This window comes from Rana temporaria, chromosome 1 (assembly GCF_905171775.1).
Source record: "Rana temporaria chromosome 1, aRanTem1.1, whole genome shotgun sequence".
NCBI lineage: Eukaryota > Metazoa > Chordata > Amphibia > Anura > Ranidae > Rana > Rana temporaria.
Window position 1 is genome coordinate 89,028,374 of NC_053489.1, and position 14,350 is coordinate 89,042,723.

Here is a 14,350-nt window from a genome sequence, read left to right on the forward strand (position 1 = left end):
ACAAGCCAAATGTAAGGCAACAGAACATTAGAAAAAGTTAACCTGAAAAAGAGTGAATCTTGATCTAAAATATGTAGATAAGATGATAAATTAACAATATCTTACTACATTTCTTTTATTTCATTTTATCCATTTCTCTCCAAAGCTGTTTTCCAGCCAAACAGGCAGAAGCCAAAAACCTGCCATCCTCTGATTTAATTGACTAGAAAGGTGTAATTTGTCATCAGACAGGAAGATTTAGATGGGTAAATGGGCAAGGTCTACACACACTGTACAAAAGAGTGTATGCAGAAAAGTAATTTTGACTGGATAAAAAAAAAAATGATTCACATAGGATGAAATTCTGCCCGATTTGCAATGCTCAAACAGGGCACATGGGCAGCTGTGGACAGGTATGTAAAAAGAAATGTATTGGTTAACCAGCCAATTCAACGACTGAGGCTAGTTAAACCAGTAAAGTGGAACTCTAGCCAACACAACAAAGTAAATAGCTGACACACATATAAGCATTCAGACAAAATATTTGCCAAATACTTATAATTCAGTTCAGCCAGTTTTCTGTTTCACACTTTAAAGCCATCTTAGAAAGTCAGTCAGGTTTGCACCATTGTACCTTTCCCCCTTCTATGTCTGCTCATTCAAACATAAGCTGCCAATTCTAACATGTATTTATTCAAATATTTGCCTAAAGTTCCACTTTATGGTTTCGCCAAACTGTAACCAAAGGGTTCTATTTATAGCATATTTCCTATGCTCAGCTCCATCTAGTAGTCAAAATACAATATTACATTGCAGTGGCAAAGAAGAAATGTTTTGAAATTTTCAGAGGGTGAATGGCTCTGCGAATACGTTATAAATAGACCCCATGGTTTAACCAAAATAAGAAAGGCTATGGCAACAAAACCAAGCATGAACTTTTAAAACTCTTCCAACTTGCATACTCACAAAACACCACATCTTAGAAAACACGTCTGCGTGCCTTCAATTCTGCAAAAGTGTCCACAATGCTGTTTAGGTCCAGCCGTTTTGCTCTAGCATTTTCAATGCTTAGGATAGCAAGCCCAGAAAGCCTTTGCTCAGACATAGTGCTTCTGAGATAACTCTTTATTAGTTTTAGTTTTGAGAAGGATCTTTCTGCTGAGGCCACAGTCACAGGTAGTGTTAGGAATAAAAGCAACGCTATGCACACATCTGGCAGATTTGAAGAAAGAGCACTATTCTCAACTAAGAGCAAATGTGCAAGATCCTTCACAGAGGACAATTTCTGAATGTCCTCTTTAAGTGCTGATCTAAAACTTAGAAGCTGACCAGGGAAAGTTGATGAGAGGTCTTTTTCATACTTCTGTTGCAGATTTGATGCAGCTTTAAACAAATCATCATCCAATGCTGATGCTAGAACTGCAGGTTGAATTATTTCAAACCGTTGAACAACCTTATTAAGTCCCTGGAACCTGTTTGACAACTGGCTTACTATTATGTCTAAACACCCATAGAAAATGTTGATTTTGAAACGTTCTTCAAGGTCCTCTAACCTCTCATCAACACACAATTCATCAAAATGCTTTCTGACAGTGCGAATTCGTTTTGCTTCAAATCTGGGTGTAATATTCCATTTTTGTGCAAGCAATACTGCATTATTTCTGGCTTCCCCAAAATTGCTTCTGAAATTGGATAGCTCATCCACGGCTTTCTTAATGAAATGAGTAGCTTTGGACAAGTCCATGCTCTCTGACTGGAGGAGTTTAGACAGAGAATTTATGCTTGTGAATATTTTAGTTTGAAGTACTATTAGAAAAATAAATTGGAAGGACTCTAATTTTTTTTTCAGCCCCATTGCCTCTTCTCTTTCATTTTTTTTGGTAGCTACAAGGCTTATTTTTGATAGCGCTTTAAGTACATCTACATAACGAAAACGCAAGGCAAGCAGTGACTCATAGCGAGATGACCAGCGTGTGGGACACAATTTCTTCAGTGTAACAGAGGATTCACTGGTAAATGAAGACAGGATCTCCCACCGCTTTCCACTGTCCCCAAAAAATGTGTATAAATGTTGAACCACACCCATGAAGTTTGAGACCTCTGTAATCTCTGCCACGGCATCTTGGAGGACCAAATTAAGATTGTGTGCTGCACAGTGAACATAAAGTGCATTTTCCTCTCTCTGCAAAATTCGAGTCTGCACACCAGAATAGATTCCACTCATTGTGGCAGCACCATCATAGCCCTGACCACGGCACTTATCCAGCGAAATTCCTTTATCATCGATAAATGCAAGTATTTCTTTTTCTATACCTGCAGCACTTTGGTCATGAATAGTGTTAAATCCAAGAAATGCCTCATGTATGTTAATTTGTTTTACTCTCGTATTTGGATCTCTTTCAATAGAAACATATCGGAGCACCTGGCTCATTTGATCACATTTAGAGATATCCTGAGTAGTATCTATAATCAATGAGTAAAACTGTGCGTTTTGCACTTCAGATAAAATGTCATTCAGAACTTGCTTTGACAAAATGTCTATTACTTCATTTTGAATTTTTGGACTAAGGTATTTGATTTTGCCCTGTGGTAACTGTAGCAATTGCTTTAATATGGGATCATATTCAGCCAGCAGCTCAATAATTGCCAGGAAATTTCCACTGTTGACTTCTCCTATTTTTTCTCTGTGGCCACGGAAGGCCATGTTATTCATAGCCATAGTCAAGGTGACATTCACTATTCTATTTAAAACATCTCTCCAAAAGTTTTTTTCTTTTCTCAATTGTTGTTCGTTTTCCTCATCAATTGTTCCCTTTTTACGCCACTGATCATATATTAGGCAAGAATCTATATGAGTTTGAGATGTTTCATGAACTTGTATTTTTGTTGACAAGCCTTTCCATTTTTGTATCCCCTTTGCCCATGCTGGTTCAGAGCCTAGTTTTTTACGGTCACCAAATAACCAGCATGGTTCACAGTATGCAACATTTAATTTAGGAGAATAACAGAGCCAGGTAATTGGTAGTTTAAGCCCTGTTTTTGTTGTTTTTTCATAATATCTTACTGAAAAACACCTCTGTTCCTCATCATTGTCTCTAGGAAAGGGCCCTGTAGGTCTGCAAGGACCATTTGTGATAATAAATCTTTTCATATGTGCATCCGTAATTGTAATTGGGAAGTTTGCCCTGTCTGTGGCATATTTTGTAGATGCAATGTCAGTTGACTGGTAGTGACATAGCTGTGCTAAGTGAACATCAGCTGATGCAAATGGCTCACTTTCAGGACAATCTTTTTCAATGTTTTCCTCAGTAACACCACCTAACTCCTGGCTTGTACTTTTTTCATTCAGGGGAAACGGGCAAAGTGGCAATGGCTCCTGTTCTGGCATGTCAGTAATTGTGGGGCCAAGGCTTTCTGGGCTTGCCTCATCAACTTTTTCTGCATTATGGTCTGCTGTAGAGCTCTGACCAACATTGGGCACATTAAAAAAATTTGTGATTTTTGGAAGTTTCTCAGTTTTGCTGGTGTCTTCCCTTTTCTTTTTACGCTTGTGAGCGCCACTTTGATGATGGTAACTGGACATTATGGTTGAAACTGAAAAATACAGTACGGGGAAAGACCGTTACTTCTCAATTACATAGTTAACAAAAAAAAAAAAACACTGGCAAAATCTACAGGTTATATTCCGAACATTATAGTTTAAAGCGGTTGTAAACCGCATAAACTTTTTTTTTTTTTTTAAACCTGCAAGGCAAAAGGCATAATCAGCTAGTATGTACCGCATACTAGCTGATTATGAAATACTTACCCCGGAACGAGGTGAAGAACACTTTCCTGGTCCATGCCGAGCGAGATGTCATCTTGCTCCGGCGTGTCTTCCGGGTATCTCCGCTCCAGCGCTGTGATTGGCTGGAGCGGCGATGACGTCACTCCCGCGCGTGACGTCAGTGGGCAGTGTTTTGTTTTTAAAATGAATCTGATTGGTTCTGAGGAGTTTTAGACACACAGCTTGGACCACAGTGAAAAGCTGCCATGAGATTTTTCATAAGGAGCCAGACAAGCAGGAAGTGTGGAGATCACAGCAGAATTACAGCAACTTCAAAGCAAAAACCAACAATGAGGACATGAAACCAGTACTGCAGTAAGGTAAAGGAAGCTATTTAGCTAAAAAATTCCTTTAGTGATCCTTTAACTTACTTAGAGTGAGAAAAGAAAAAGAACTATATAACGGTATGTACAGCGAAAAAAAAAAAAAAAACAGCATACTGTAGCTGACGAAAGTATGCTGCATGTAATGGTATATACCGTATTTATCGCCCTATAGTGCGCACTAACACCCTAGAGAATAAAATGTCAGTCATTGCAATACTTTTTGTCACACCGTATTTTCGCAGCGGTCTTACAAGCGCACTGTTTTGGAAAAAAAATTTACTTTTTTAAATTAAAAAATAAGACAACAATAAATTTGGCCCAATTTTTTTACATATTGTGAAAGATAATGTTACGCCGAGTAAAATGATACCCAACATGTCACGCTTAAAAATTGCGCCCGCTTGTGGCATGGCTTTTACCCTTAAAAATCTCGATAGGCAACGTTTAAAAAATTCTACAGGTTGCATTTTTTGAGTTACAGAGTAGGTCTAGGGCGAGAATTATTGCTCTCGCTCTAACGATCGCGGCGATACCTCACTTGTGTGGTTTGAACACCATTTTCATACGCGGACGCTACTCGCGTATGCGTTCGGTTCTGTGCGCGAGCTCATCGGGACAGGGTGCTTTAAAAAAAAAAAAAAATTTTGTTTTCATATTTATTTTACAATTTTTAACACTGAAATAAAAAATAAAAATTGATCACTTTTATTCCTATTACAAGGAATGTAAACCCTTGTAATAGAAAAAAGCATGACAGGTCCTCTTAAATATGAGATCTGGGGTCAAAAAGACCTCACATCTCATATTTGGGCTTAAATGCAAAAAAATTTTTTTTTCAAATGACAAAAATAAATAAATGTTTCTTTAAGACACTGGGCGGGACTGACGTTTTGACTTCACTTCCGTCCGGCAGAGCTATGGGGATGGGTGAAGGACATTTTTCCCTCAGTGTCATCCCCAGTCAGCAGCCGAGCGGACCCGATTGCCTCCGCCGCTACCGACGGCTCCGGTAAGCGGCGGAGGGTGCGGGAGAGCGGCGGGAGGCCCTCTCCCGCCACCGATAACGGTTGACAGGACCGCCCACTGAAGAGATGGATATCTCGGTTGTGGCAGCAGCTGCTGCCGTTACCGAGATAACCATCTTTAAAGTGCCGACATATAACGACGGTGGGCGGTCGGAAACTAGTTAAGAACATGTTATGGCATAATGGCAAGTGGGTCGGGTGATACAACATACATACACATGATGATTGATATACATGATACCGATTATCTTCTACATCAGACCCAGTAACTGCCACCAATGCCCAGATCATTAAATTAATGAAGCATATGCAGCTAATTGAAATTCAATGAGCAAAGAAGCTTTGCAAAGTTTGGTCACCTACTAGTAAGCCTGGGTAGGTCACACTTTGCAAAGCTTCTTTGCTCTTTGAATTTAAATTAGCTGCTGCATATGCTTCATTCATTAATTTAATGAGCTGGGCATTGGTGGCAGTTACTGGGTGGTAGTATATAAGGCAATTAGCTCTCTCAGTTGTGAGCGACACTGACATTTGTACTGTGTACACGTAGGTACTGGTACCTGGTCCTGGCTGGCCGCCTCAGTCACGAGTCACCTGCTGCTGCAGTATGTGTATGCTGCTGCCGCCTGCCTGCAGTGCTGCCTGGCTTTGGGGTTCCCCGTTCCCGGATGGTTTAATAAAGTCTCCTCTGACCTGGCACCGGGCGGCTGTCCTCCGACCGGCTCCAGAAACTTCACCCCACGTCACTCACCGACCCGCTGGGGGAAGACGAAAAGGATGAAGGCGCACAGAGGAGGGTAGGGGGAGCAAGCTGTTCTGGCCGAGTGGCCGGTCACACTTTTCATCAAGCATGGGGGGTGCCTGTCACACTTGGCTCCTCCATCATTACCATCATTACAAAATCATCATCCCCCTCATCATCAGCCCCCCCACAATCATCATTACAAAATCATCAGCCCCACCATCACCATCATTACAAAATCATCATCCCCCTCATCATCAGCCCCCCCACAATCATCATTACAAAATCATCAGCCCCACCATCACCATCATTAATTACATCACCATCAGCCCCCCTCCCCCACCTTCATCATCATCATCATTAATTACATCACCATACGCCCCCCCACCTTCATCATCACAAAATCATCATCCCCACCATCATTAATTACATCAAAATCAGCCCCCCCCCCCACCATCATCATTACAAAATCATCAGCCCCACCATCACCATCATTAATTACATCACCATCAGCCCCCCCCCACCATCATCATCATTAATTACATCACCATACGCCCCGCACCATTACAAAATCATCATCCTGGGGATGATGATTTTGTAATGGTGCGGGGCGTATGGTGATGTAATTAATGATGATGATGGTGGGGGGGGGCTGATGGTGATGTAATTAATGATGGTGGGGATTCCCCACCATCATTAATTACATCACCATCAGCCCCCCCCCCACCGTCATTAATTACATCACCATCAGCCCCCCCCCACCATCATTAATTACATCACCATCAGCCCCCCCCACCATCATTAATTACATCACCATCAGCCCCCCCCCCCACCATCATTAATTACATCACCATCAGCCCCCCCCCACCATCATTAATTACATCACCATCAGCCCCCCCCCACCATCATTAATTACATCACCATCAGCCCCCCCCCCCCACCATCATTAATTACATCACCATCACCCCCCCCCCCCCACCATCATTAATTACATCACCATCAGCCCCCCCCCACCATCATTAATTACATCACCATCAGCCCCCCCCCACCATCATTAATTACATCACCATCAGCCCCCCCCCACCATCATCATCATTAATTACATCACCATCAGCCCCCCCCCCACCATCATCATCATCATTAATTACATCACCATCAGCCCCCCCCCCCACCATCATCATTAATTACATCACCATCAGCCCCCCCCCCACCATCATCATCATTAATTACATCACCATCAGCCCCCCCCCCCACCATCATCATCATTAATTACATCACCATCAGCCCCCCCCCCACCATCATCATCATTAATTACATCACCATCAGCCCCCCCCCACCATCATCATCATTAATTACATCACCATCAGCCCCCCCCCCACCATCATCATCATCAATTACATCACCATCAGCCCCCCCCCCCACCATCATCATCATTAATTACATCACCATCAGCCCGCCCCCCCACCATCATCATCATTAATTACATCACCATCAGCCCCCCCCCACCATCATCATCATTAATTACATCACCATCAGCCCCCCCCCCACCATCATCATCATCAATTACATCACCATCAGCCCCCCCCCCCCCCCACCATTACAAAATCCTCATCCCCCTCACCGTCATCAGCCCCCCCCCCACCATCATTAATTACATCACCATCACCCCCCCCCCCCCACCATCATCATCATCAATTACATCACCATCAGCCCCCCCCCCCCACCATTACAAAATCCTCATCCCCCTCACCGTCATCAGCCCCCCCCCACCATCATCATTAAAAAAAATAGCAGGTCCCCTCACCATTGCAAGCCAGACACCCCCCCCCCCCAATCATTAAAAAAATAGCAGGTTCCTCTGCACCATCGCAAGCCAGACACCCCCCCCCAATCATTAAAGCGGTGGTTCCCCCTAAAACACATTTCTAACAATAGATTCGTAAGACCCGTTACACTGCGGGTAGGCTGGCTTTTTTTTTTTTTTTTTCGTACATACCGAGATCTCGGCGTCTCGTCCCTTGGCGGTGGGCGTTCCTATTTGATTGACGTTCCTCGGACGGGCGCATACGTGACGTCACGACTTTCCGACAGAAGCCGAACGTCATTGCGCAGGCGCCGTATAGAGTCGGCTCTATACGGCACCTGCGCAGCGACGTTCGGCTTCTTTCGGAAAGTCGTGACGTCACGTACGCGCCCGTCCGAGGAACGTCAATCAACTAGGAACGCCCACTGACAAGGGACGAAACGCCGAGATCTCGGTATGTACTTAAAAAAAAAAAAAAAAGCCAGCCTACCCGCAGTGTAACGGGTCTTACGAATCTATTGTTAGAAATGTGTTTTAGGGGGAACCACCGCTTTAAAAAAATAGCAGGTCCCCTCACCATTGCAAGCCAGACACCCCCCCCCCCCAATCATTAAAAAAATAGCAGGTTCCTCTGCACCATCGCAAGCCAGACACCCCCCCCCCCCCAATCATTAAAAAAATAGCAACTTCCTCTGCACCATCGCAAGCCAGACACCCCCCCCCCCCCCCCAATCATTAAAAAAATAGCAACTTCCTCTGCACCATCGCAAGCCAGACACCCCCCCCCCCCCCAATCATTAAAAAAATAGCAACTTCCTCTGCACCATCGCAAGCCAGACACCCCCCCATCCATCATAAAAACATCAGGTCCCCCCTCATTCAGCCTGTGCTGTGACTCACGCTTACGGCGGTCATCAGTCACGATGCTCCCCCACTGGGTTCTGGCGCGCTGATACATGTCCCGCCCTCCTCCTCTAGACCAGCTAGTGTGACAGACAGCGCACTGGCTCTATCACACGAGCTTGTCTTCTCTAGGAGGAGGAGGGCGGGACATGTATCACAGCGCGGCGGCGGCGCGCTCTTTTTTAAATCCCCCGCGGCCCGAAGCCGCAGCAAAGTTACAAAAGAGCCGCATGCAGGCTCCGGAGCCGCGGGTTGCCGATACCCGCACTAGACACTCGGCGGCGGCGAAAAAAAAAAAAAAAAAAAAAAACGCTCGCTCATTGCCTTGCCCTGCTCACCGGGCCCCACTCGGCTGCGGGCCCCATAGCGCCCGCGTGGGTCGCTATGGCGGTAGTTCCGCCACTGTATACATCAGATATGAGATATGCATGTTGTGTGCCAAGCAGGATCAATGTAATACAGACAAGCTTTTTTGGTCATACTTCTATTCTGGGTCACAAAAGTGCACTTACTTACGTTGTTCTGTGACCCAAAGTCAGCTTATAGTGGGCTATTGTAAGCTGTCCGTTGACGTGGCAGGCCGCTCCAGGTTTTGGAGGAATTCAGACAATTTTGTTGGGATTCTCCTAGTTGCCCTATTGACAGCGGTCTCTGACTCTGATGCCGCGTACACATGGTCATTTTTCGGCATGAAAAAAAAACGTAGTTTTTCAAAAACTTCATTTAAAATGATCGTGTGTGGGCTACACATAATTTTTCAGGTTCTGAAAAACTAAAAGAAATTTTTTTTTCGAACATGCTGCATTTTTTAACGTCGTTTTAAACTATGGCGTTTTTCGGGCTGTAAAAAATGATCGTGTGTAGGCCAAAACGACGTAAAAAACCTGCACATGCTCAGAAACAAGTTATGAGACGGGAACGGCCCAAAGGCGAATGGAACTTCCCCTTTATAGTGCCGTCGTACGTGTTGTACGTTACCGCGCTTTGCTAAATCACTTTTTAAAAACGATGGTGTGTAGGCTACGTTGTTTTAATGATGAAGTTGGGAAAATGTTGTTTTTTTGGACACGCTGAAAAATTATCGTGTGTACGTGGCATAAGTGCGGCTGAAAGCCAAATGCACCTGCCGTCTCTCCAGCCTGACACTCTAGTGGGCACTGAAGGGGCAGAGCTAAGAGTGGTGACTGACAATCACTGCTCTCTGCTCTGAGCAGACCGAGAACTGAGCAATCAGTGGTCACATTAAATCGCTCAGTTGTTGGGCTACAACCTACCAGGGACAGCTGCAGCATAGAAGTTGATCTTTTATAAACTTTATACATCTCATTTAAAGTGGATGTAAACCCACTCTCATCCTTTCTAAACTACTGCCATAGTGCTGACCTATAAGGATATAGATGCCTCCTGCATGTATCCTTACCTGTCAAATGTTTCCCCTCTGTCTGTTATAAGAACTGAAAAACTGCAGATTCTGTGGGTGGGTCTGTTGTCTGGAGCTCAGTGGGTGGAGTCATGATTTCAGTAGACTACCCGCCCACCTCTACACTTCCCTTGTCAACATGCATTTTCTATTGTGCATTCCTTACACTAAATTCTGCTATGATCACTAACATCCAGTCAAAATCCAGAAAAGTAACCACGTGACTTCAGAAAAGGAGTGGGGGTGGGAATTGAAAAATAATGCCTGTCTCCAGGCTAGTGCATGAGATATGTAAAAAACCTGTCACTCACAGCAAGGGGGCAAAACGGACCAAGGTTTTTCTCTGTAAGTCTGTTTTATTTCACTGAACAATAAAAAAAGAGGATTGCTCAGAGCTGGATTAACTCTGTGTGGCTAGACTGGGCACAGATGATAGGAAATCTTATACTTTACATTGTGACATCCACTTTAAGCCTGAACAGGAGAAAACAGTGACACAGCTTTCAATATAAAATGTGAGCTAGCCATAACTCATTCCACTCTACTATCAAAAAGGTGTTTTTTGTTTTTTCCATCTCTGTTGGAAAACTTTGCCCTTTACCATCCCAGTGACAGCAAGGACAACAAATCTATTATTGTCCAGCAAAAGGGAGTAAGCAAGAGGGATGACCAATTCCATTACATTTCTCATGTCCCTTTCCTGATCTCTGCCCTACCTCATCTAGCAGAACATTCAGTACTTTAAAGAAGAGCATGTGGAGACATTGAGAGACGGGCAGCAGAATGCCAATAAAAGACGTAGTATAAAAATACACACACTGTAAGTGATACGACCATCAAAACTATACAGTACACACACACACACACACACACACACACACACACACACACACCACAGGCAGGTAAATGGTTTAAAAGACTATTCATTTTGGGTGTAGGTCATCCCACTCTGTTGCCAGACCCCATATAAACACATGAGACATAGTGTGATGCATGACTGTAATACTGATACAAGGAACCTGTTAAAAAGTAACCTATTACACAAGTTCTAGGCGGTGTGCCATTAAACCTATGTTATGATCGTCATAAACTCACTAGCACGGCCCAAAAAACTGTCACATGACCCATAAATCATAAATGAGGAAACAAACTGCCTTGTCTGGGATGAGCCTGTCACTTACCCGATAACACGTCCCTTTTTCCTGGCTGCTTCTCCGCTTGTCAGCCTGACAACAAAAATCTATTCCTGAAATTCAGACATCCGTTGACAAACCAAGTGCTGAGCCAAGGACCTAAATTGATCAAAACATAAATATTCACGTTAATGGACTTCCCACTCCAAATGTCAATACAAACAGGAATAAAAAAAATAAAAAAATAAAACCTTGCTGGATCTTCTGTTAAAAAAAAAATAATAATAAAAAAAAAAAAAATGTGTCTTGTACTGAACTCTTTCTGAAAATGCTAGTTGCCTGGCAGTTATGCTAACCCCCCTAGTGCAATATTTTGGATCACTGTGCAGCCCACAAATAACCAGCTGTCCTTATTTTCAGCCTTGTTTCTGGTCACAGACCCAAAGTATTGAAGCAAGGGAGGAGAATATCAGGTTGACAAACAGCATTTGCAGGTACAGAGATCAGCAATGGCCGCCCCACATCAGGTCTTCCATTACAAAACATGAGCATCCACGATGATTTCATGAAAACATGCATATTTTAGGTATCGACTCCTTGTCACAAGAAAATCGCAGATGGCAGATTGCCTAGTTTCTGATGATTACTTGCAATCATATTTGCTGTTCCGGTGGCTAAAAGTGGTAAAAATGTAACTGGAAATTGCCAGCTTTACAGAATGCATGAAAAAAAAAAACTCAGTAAACATACATAGTTTATATTTAATTGCAAATAAATATACAATTTTTTTATTTATTTTTTGTACTTTCAGTTCACATACAACCAGGGCCGATCCTCCCTATAGGCTCACTATGCAGGCCGCTTAAAGCCCTGCAAAGCTGCAAAGGGCCCCCCAAATTACTAGAGGCCCCGCCTGGTGAGAAGTCATTTTCGCCCCCTCACCCTGCTTCTAAACTTTCTTTAATGTGACACGTCACTGTCGTCAGCGCCCCCCACTTCTCATTTTTAATGTGCCATGTCATTTTGCTTAGGGCCCCAGGGAGGTCAGGATCAGCACTGCATACAACAGACTAATGACCGCGAATTAAAATGATATAAACTACAGACAGATAAATTCTACTATATAGGACTGTGTATGTAGCTTTTCTGTGCTTAATGGCTCTTATCAGTGCAAGATATTGAACAGCAGTTTCGATGTATAGCTTAAAATTCACCCTTCTATACAAATTCAGGTAGGCAAAAAGGTAACAAAATCATGCACTGATACCAAAACCAGAGTCCATACAGAGTATTTTCACGCGCACTCGTGAAAATGCTCCAGATACCCAAAACCGATACTTTGCTGTGCAATTTGCATCAAAACAAAATGAATGGATGCAAACCGCACTGCAAATAATCGCATGTTAATTGAACAGGAATGCCGTACGATTCCTGTCTGAATCGCATGCGATTTCCCCCACCGCTCCTGTATAGAAAGCACCATCTAGTGCAGCGATAGGCAGTTCATGAAATTTTTTATAACAACTCAAATTAAAGTAAAGTAAATATGTAGTCAAATTCTGTTTTCCATAGAAAACCACTGGAGTTGCTCACAGGGATGGAGATGTATTGGTGGTCCACCCCCAATCTGACATCACATCTGCCTGGAACTTCTCCTCCAGCCCTGTGAGCACCTCCAGAACCTCCTCTTTCTGTGTCCTTCTCTTCAACGCTTTCCTGAACTTCCAGTTGGGGAGTGTGCACTGAACTCTTCAGAAATCTAAATCACGTCCCGACGATTCCCTGTGCTCTGCCCATAATGCATATGTATACCCTAGACACAGGCAAGAGCAATGCACATGCCTCCCTCTGAGCATAACCTCAATGGGCGGGTGACATAACCTGATATTATGCAAGTCTCTGTAGGTGAACCTTGTGGCAGCTGAATCTAACATTAAAAAAAAAAAAAAAAACAAAAGAAAGAAAGAAATAAAAATAAAATCCAAAATCCATATCTAATCCAAGTAGTGCCTTAGAAGGAGACAGTTGACAAGCCCTGAGGCACAACTATTATTTCTCTGGGTGGGGTGTAACTGAAATAACTAGCGACAATATTGTAAGGAGTTCACACAGGTCACAGCTATGTTGTATCAATAAGAAAGAGAAAAAGAGAATAGCCTGTAATTGTTACACAAAGTGCTGTATGACGACAACAACATATTCTTTTAATCCCTACCTGATAGACCAGACCTGGGCAAACTACGGCCCGCGGGCCGTATACGGCCCGGCGGACCTTTTAATCCGGCCCCCACCGCCGAAATCGCCGCCGCTGCCACGTTAATCACTGCGGCGGGGAACATTACAGACAGCGTTAGTTTGAACAGCTGTTTTCCCCGCCGCGCATAGACACTCCCCCTTGGACGGATCTGTCCAATCGCGAGCAAGGGGGAGTCACATAGACACTCCCCCTTGCTCGCGATTGGACAGATCAGTCCAAGGGGGAGTGTCTATGCGCAGCGGGGAAAACAGCTGTTCAAACGAACGCTGTCTGTAATGTTCCCTGCCGTGGTGATAACAGTAGGCAGCATGCCTGGAATCGGCAAGGTGTCTGCACACAGACAGTGAGATTCCTGAGCAGTCCTTGCAGGCACGGTGGGGAGGAGAGGGGGGCACCAGATGCGAGCTGCACTATGCTCAGAACACTCAGGAGAAGCTCTTCAGCATCTTATCTTGCCCAGCTGTCACACTGCCCCGTGTTCTGAACTCTTATACAGCCCGCACACTGAACTGAGTGCCTCATTCTCTGTAGCTGCAGCCGTACCAAACAGGAGAAGGACGATCCCCCCAGGTTTGGCTGCTGTCCAAGTCAGAGTGATCAGTCAGAGCAGCAGTGAGGGTGGGCGGAGCAGGAAGATAACGTTCTCTCAGCAGCCCCTGTCCAGCCCAGCAGTCACCAGAACTCACCCCAGGCCAGCTAAGAAGTTCCTGAATCAAGCCTTGGAAGCTGCCAGGTGAAATGCCAACTTATATTTGTAGAACAAGTTAGGTTAGTGTCAGCTTGTTTCTGTGCCATGGTCTGTCTGTAATCAGTGTTTGCAGATTACTGTTTAATTATCAGTATCCAGCAACTCTGATAAAACCTCAGACCAGGACAATTCTACTACTTCCCAGGCTCATTACAAATCTGTAATGGACATTTTTAAGGCTAGATGT

At 44.0% G+C, this 14,350-nt stretch overlaps 1 protein-coding gene across 1 annotated transcript in view; it reads right to left on the reverse strand.

The window, feature by feature from the left end:
- The window catches only part of ERBIN (erbb2 interacting protein), a 321,390-nt gene that overhangs the window by 225,806 nt on the left and 81,234 nt on the right, over positions 1 to 14,350 (reverse strand). The window contains exon 2 of the mRNA XM_040340100.1: positions 11,207 to 11,317. The gene's annotated coding sequence lies outside the window, so the exon portion shown is untranslated. The remainder of the gene's footprint in view (positions 1 to 11,206; positions 11,318 to 14,350) is intronic.